This window comes from Haplochromis burtoni, unplaced genomic scaffold (assembly GCF_018398535.1).
Source record: "Haplochromis burtoni strain Fernald_Lab_line unplaced genomic scaffold, NCSU_Asbu1 Contig_22, whole genome shotgun sequence".
Taxonomy (NCBI): domain Eukaryota; kingdom Metazoa; phylum Chordata; class Actinopteri; order Cichliformes; family Cichlidae; genus Haplochromis; species Haplochromis burtoni.
The window spans coordinates 755,903-762,896 of NW_024582383.1; positions in this window are offsets into that span (position 1 = coordinate 755,903).

Here is a 6,994-nt window from a genome sequence, read left to right on the forward strand (position 1 = left end):
CAGCCTCTCCTCAGATCTGGCAGGCTCTCCAGATTTTGGATCTTTCTGGGCATTGATCTAATCACCTCGGTCGTACCTCTCTGCCTGTCTCTTTCAAGCTTGTTATCAAACTCCTGCTTCTACTGCCTCGCTGCACTAAGAGCGGTTTGATGGTGCTTCCTGTTAATTGTTCACTTTTCGAGACAAATAGATTTTCAAACACAGGTATTACATGTGGCACACAACACACTGTGGGATGACGCTGAGACTGAAACTCCTTCCTTTTTCTTTTTATTAAGTTTTATTTGGCGTTATCAAAATTTCCTGCAGACTCATTGACTGTGTTAATTTTACGAGGCACGGTACATCCATATGCTGTATTTAAAAATACACCAAAAGTATTCACTCATGCATCTACATCATTGACCTCAGGTGTTCAATCACTGCCGTGGCCTCAGATGTACTAAACCAAGCAGCTATGCATGCAGACTGCTTCTGCAAACACTTGTGAATGAATGGTGGAGCTCAGTGGAGTCCAGCATTGTAATAGGATGCCACCCGTGCAACAACTCCAGTCCTCACGACTAATTATTCCTCTGTCAACTGTTAGTGCTGTTATTACAAAGTGGACACAGTTTTGAATGACAGCAACTCAGCCATGAAGTGGTAGGTAGTGTCTTTCTGGTGCTGGGCTCTGCCCATAGTGCCAGTGAAAGGAACTCTTAAGCACTGGCATACCAAGACATTTGGGACAATTTCATGCTCTCAACTTTGTGGGAGCAGTTTGGGGATGGCCCTTCCAACATGGCTGTGTACCAGTGCACAAAGCAAGGTCCATAAAGGTCCGTAAAGACCTAGCCTTGAGTAAGTCTGGTGTAGAAGAACTTGACTGGCCTTAACAGAGTCCTGATATCAACCTGATAGTACACCTTTGGGATGAATTAGAACGGAGACTGTGAGGCAGGCCAGAAACTCACAAATGTGCAGAAAATCTGAAGCGGTTACAGCTGACATTACATTAAACCCTATGGATTAAGAATGGGACGTCACTCAAGGTCAGTAATAGGCAGACTGCTTGCCTCCACCCCTGGGGAAAGGGTAACATCTCCTGGGTTTAGGTTCCCCCTCTGGGGGCGAGGGTACCTGGACCCGGGGTATAGAGTATGTTTGGGGAGTGTGATTGTGTGTACAGTGTCCATTTGTGTCTATCTTTACGCTGTGTGAGTGCTGAGTGTTTGTATATGTGTGCATGAGGGTGGGAATGCATGTGTGTGTCTGTGTGTGCCTGTTTGTCTGTGTCTATATGTCAGGTCGGGTCTTAGACTCCACCTCTCTGGGAACTCCCAGGCCCTCCAAGGCTTATCTCCCCTCACCACGCTCCCTGCCGGTGACTGATGCCCTCAGGGGTCGGTGCGTTGGTGGATCTTGGTGTCCGGGGCTGGGCGCTCAGGTATGTACCAGCTCACTCCCGGTGGCTACTTGGCGGGGCCTGGTGCCTGTTGCTCGGTCAGGCCTCTTCTCAGGCCTCCGGCCTCTGGGCCTGCGACTCGGTTCACTCTGAGCCGGCGGGCACACCACTGCAGCCTCCTCTGGCTTCTGCTCCGTGGCTGCTGGGTGACCCCTCGTCTGGGGCTCTCCTCAGCTCTTCCCAGGAGGGTGGCACGGATGCCCCTCCGGTGGTCCTCCTTGGGCTCTCGCACTCTGGGGCCTCTGGATGTCTGGAGCCTGGATCTCCTCCATGCCTGCTTCATGCCCTGGGAGACGGGCTCCCTACATCCTCTAGCAGACCGTTACATGGGGAAACCTTTTGAATACAAGCGCGCTGATCCACACAGGTGTGCACACGGGTGTTCACTGTCCATAGACATAAACTACACCTCTATTGGCTGCTACACAACAACATTCAATATTTAGTATTTACTGCCGTTTACACTCAGCTAGATTAACGTGGTGGTGTTGTGTTTAGTATGTTGCTCTGTTGTTTTTGCTTGTTTTCTCCTCTTTCTCTTTTTAAGTTTCCTCTCTCACTGTCCCTCTTCCCTTCTGTTTTTCCTTTCCTTCCTCTTTCTCTCTCTCTTTCCTGTCCCTCACGCATGTCTGTCCCGTCTGTAACAACTGAAAATAAAATAAAATAAATAATAACAACAAAGGCCGATCGGACCAATACGGCAATGCCGTGATGATCCATTTGGCAAAGTAAATCCATCGGGTCTCCTTGTTGGTGTTCAGACAGCAATTCTGACGGCTAAAGAACCAAATGGGACAGGAAAAAAAACCCAAACAAACAAAAAAAAAATGACGAGCAAATACCTTCAGTACTTAAATAACGCACATAGACACCGTGTCACGGTTAGCGCTGGCAGACCGTGGGGATGAGGGAGGTCCGGGCTTCTCTGCTTGGGCTGCTGCCCCCGCGACCCGGCCCCGGATAAGCGGAAGAAGATGGATGGATGGTGCTGTGCATTATGGCCACCAGTGTTGGCAAGTTACTTGAAAAAAGTAATCAGTAACTAATTACTGATTACGCCTCCAAAAAGTAATCCTGTTACTTTACTGATTACTTATTTTAAAAAGTAATTACTTAGTTACACGAAACACAACCTAAATATGTAATAAAGCGACAGACCTTTCAGCCCAATTCTATTTTTTCTGCATGATATGAAATGTAATCAAATGAAAAAGTCTCTTTTTAAAAATAGTTTTATTAGTTTTAATCTTTTAACTTTATGCACATTTCATCAAGCAACAATTAAATTATATGCAACTGTGTTTGACTTGAATGTTTTTAACATTTAAACCTATTTCCTGCATACTCCTGCATGTGAAATAAAGTCACGTTTTATGTTTACACTCTTTCAAATAGATAAAAGTAAACAGCAGAAAATCAATAAAATCAAAGATTCAGCAGCTCTGAGTCCTGTCGCTCTTAAATCTATTTTCACCTGTTTAGCAGGAGTGCTGCAGCGCTCGTGTCAGTGGGGGGATCCGGGGGTTTCTCGGTAAATGTCACATTCCCGTGGTGGCGTGCTCGCTGCTCGCTCAGAAGTTTAGGGGTTTTTTCGCTGTAAAAAGAAGTTTTCTTCCCACGCAGAGTTTACAGCGGACGCTAATGTTTTTGTCACTTTTATGGAATCAAACTCAAAGTAAGGTCAGTACTTCCACGCTGTAAACGCTGCACGCTCATACTCTCTCCCGCACTCGAGATATGATCCATTGTTGATCTGCACACGTCTGTTACCACGAACATCGCACGTTATGTTAGCACGTTACATTAGCACGTTACATTAGCACGTTACATTAGCACGTTACATTAGCACGTTACATTAGCCTGAACAATTCACAGAGATCTCAGAGGTTTTGCTGTCAGTTTCCTGCCCTAAAATATAATAAAACTGCAGCTTTCAAATATCAGTTTGATGATGAAACAATAAACAACATTTACAAGAGGCAACACTACACCAAAAATCCACCGTTTTCCACAATAACCCCCCAACCCTTCCACACCGTTGTGTCGTGGCCAGTGGCGTTGGTGCCCCCCGGCACACAGTGAGTGGTCGTTTGTCACCGTGTTCTCATGCAATCAGCTGAGGCATCAGAGCGCAACTAGCCTGAAGGCGTGAGGGACTGCTCGGTGCCAAAATGAGCGACCGGAGGGAGTCACGAGGGAGCGAGATGAAGGCAAGGAGAGAACGAGAGCGGGAAATACTTGAGAGAGCCAGTAGATGCAGTACACACTCTCAGAGGCTTCTGTCACTGCAGAGTTAGAGGAAGGCACCGAGGGAGGGGGGGGCTGATATGGAAATAAAGGAGGAGGAAAGTGAGGACACAGGAGAAAAAAGAGACAGGTAATGAGGATGGGAATCAAAGTGAGTGACAAAGGAAAGGAGGGGAAGGAGGATAAAAATAGGAGGGGAAGGCGAGCATTCAAGAACGCGTGAGAAACGGCGCTCTCTGCAGCTCAGACCACGACGCCACACTGCAGCATCACTCCCACTGTCCAGCAGCACACTGCGTTTGATTTATGACCTCATTACAAGGCCGCTGTCAAGGTTAAAAAAAGCGAATTCATCTACTCACCACACCTCTGGGTGCAGAGTGTCCACCCACGAGCTCGGCTCTCAGACTACAGACAGCATTCATGTTTTTAAATTCATTTTGAGGGCACACTTCTCTTATTTATCCTGCAGAATTATTGCTCTCTTTTGGTGCTATTCTGTGTACGGGAGGGTCTGAATCAGACGTATTGCTAATGCATAAAGAAACAAGAGGGCAGGGAGGAGCTGGAGTCATGAAACAGATCGAGCTTTAAGGTCCACTATAGAATTAGCCTCTGGTTCTCATTCTACATGCACAAAATGCTCCCGTTGCTAATATCACATATTCAATTCAATTCAATTTTATTTATATAGCGCCAAATTACAATAAGGGTCGCCTCAAGGCGTATCCCTGTAGAGAACTGCTTCTGCCAATTAGCAATATGTGAAGTCCAGCGCAGGCTGTCTGTTTGATAGACTGGGGCTCAGTGCAAGCTCAGCTCATGCGCTTCCATGTCAGACCCAACTTTTTGCAGGATGAGCAAAGATTTATTCAAAATAAATCAATCAACACCATAAAAATGTGGCTTTTTGCCCAACTTAGTTTTGCGTGGCACGCATTCAGTTTTCATGGTCAGGATTGAACCTTGTTGCAGTTGGAAATTTGTATTCATGCCTGATCCTGCAGAAACCTCCAGATTTAAAGGAGTAATCCAGTTACTGTGAGTATCATGTGGGACAGTCAGAGCAGGTAGATTAGAAAAGAATGATCGAGAGATAAGTATGAAGTATGAACCGATCCTCACACAATGAATTCTGTGTTTTTCATTGTTTAACTGAGTTCTGACTTTCTTTGAACTTCAGCTGTGTTTATCTATCCTCAGAATTACATTTAAAGCCTTTTTAACTAATGAATGTAATCACCTCCACCGGGAGGTTAAACATGGAAGCTCAGGAGCTTTGAATGAATTTGGCTAAAGCTTCGTAGAGGTGTAGAGTGGGCTCTTGTTAACAATTCATTGAAGAGTTGCCTCACTTCCACCGAGGTCTTCAAGATCAACTCAATGATTTATTGGTGGAAAACTGACAGAAATCTTTGTAACTTGGAAACTATGATTTTTTACCCTCACACCTCCACATTGTTAGTTTTTCTTCACCATTACATTTTAGCTGCTGGACACTTGAACAACATGTCGCCTTCACTCAGATTTAAACACAGATCAAATCAGTCCCTTGCCTGGTCTTACTTCAGGGTTTGTCTGACCTTTCTCTACCACTTCCATTTAAATAACAAATTACTGCAACTCAGTGAGTTTTAGTCACAAAGTTTAGGATCTCTTACATAGTGTGTGTTTTTTTATCAACAAATCTCCACATGGTTCCCTTTCCTTCCTTTAAAGCAACACATCACCCAGCAGAGAATCATCTGGTGTCTCGTGTTAACAGTTTATTGCATTCTGCACTGTTACCCTGTTACTGCAGAGCACCGTTCACCACACTTTACCGTTACACTGAGCCACTGTAGTGTCGTCTCATATTTATTTTGATATCAATTCTGTTTTTGAAATAATTGACTCAATATATATTTATATATTACCATCATTTATTTCTTTACATATGCCATTGGACTTAGAGCCTGCGGCACAATCATAACTGTTGCATGTTCAATGAACTTAGAGTCTCATGTGATCTGTTGGACGCTCGCAGTCACTTTCTGTCTTCAGAGCTTCAAGAAAGCAATAAAATGACATCATGTTGGAGTCAGTTTATGATAACATGACTAAGTGTGATAAATCGGTGAACACTGTGAATCTGTTGCTGTGTATGTACACGGAAATTCACATCACACAAGCTTTCACATTATCTTTTTCATTCAGTCTCGGAGACTTGAAACACAACTCTAACTGTCACAGCTGCAGATTTATTTGCAAAGTGTTCAGCAACCTTGCTTTAAAATGGGAAAATAACCAGAATGCAGCCAGCTGGCAACCAGTTGAATTGAGTCTCCTTCTACAATTAGACACTGTTGCCAACAAGTTGCGTTCACTGACACAGACTCACACTGATTTCAAAGTGTTGCCAACCTGTCAAATTAGGCATCTGCAACCTTGGTCATTCTACCCGAGGATGAGTTCAGTCAGAGACAGGCTGCTTCCCATTTGATGAGCTGTGATCAGCAGTGGTCACCCAGACGTCGAGGGTTTCGCACGCTCAGTCTCTGGATGGCCACAATGTTGCACAGCAAAAAGTCTGAGGTCAAATCCAGGCTGGTGCTTTTCTGTGTGGAGGTTACACCTTCTCCTCGTGCCTGTGTGGGTTTTTCTCTGCTGCCCTGGCTTCTTCATGGTAAAAACATGTTTGGGTCCGCCCTGAACAGCTGTTCTAGCATGCTTCCTCCTTCTGAAGCAGGAAGGGTAGCAGCTCTTTCTGCTGATTGGTTGCTCCTTGCAAGGAAGCGAAGGTTTGAACAGCAGGTGGGAGGAGCTTGTGTGCTCAAAAACAAACATGGAGCTGGACCAAGATCCAAAATAGGGATTTGCACCATGTATGATGTCATGAAGCAAAACATTAATAAATAAATGAAGTAGTTGAATTTTGACTCCAGTACAAACGTTATAATTGAGTGTTGGAGCAGTGATGACTAATCACCATGGAAAACAAATCTGTTCAGTACTCGAGGCTATCCGGTTAGCTCAGAAGCAATCATCACTTCCACAAAATATCCAATCAGTCTTTTATACATGCTATTAAAATAAACCGACCACGTGGTCTTTTTCACTGCCAACAACCACACAACAGCCACACAACTCAGCTACTATTCGCTCACTTTATAAGTATGTGTGGGGTTACCTTTGAATTTTAGTAGGCCTTCCTTATAATCGGACTTAAGAAACACGCACGCACACGCACGCACGCACACACGCACACACACACACACAGGCAAAGTCACACTCCCTGAGAAAGTCAAACTGCACAGTCAT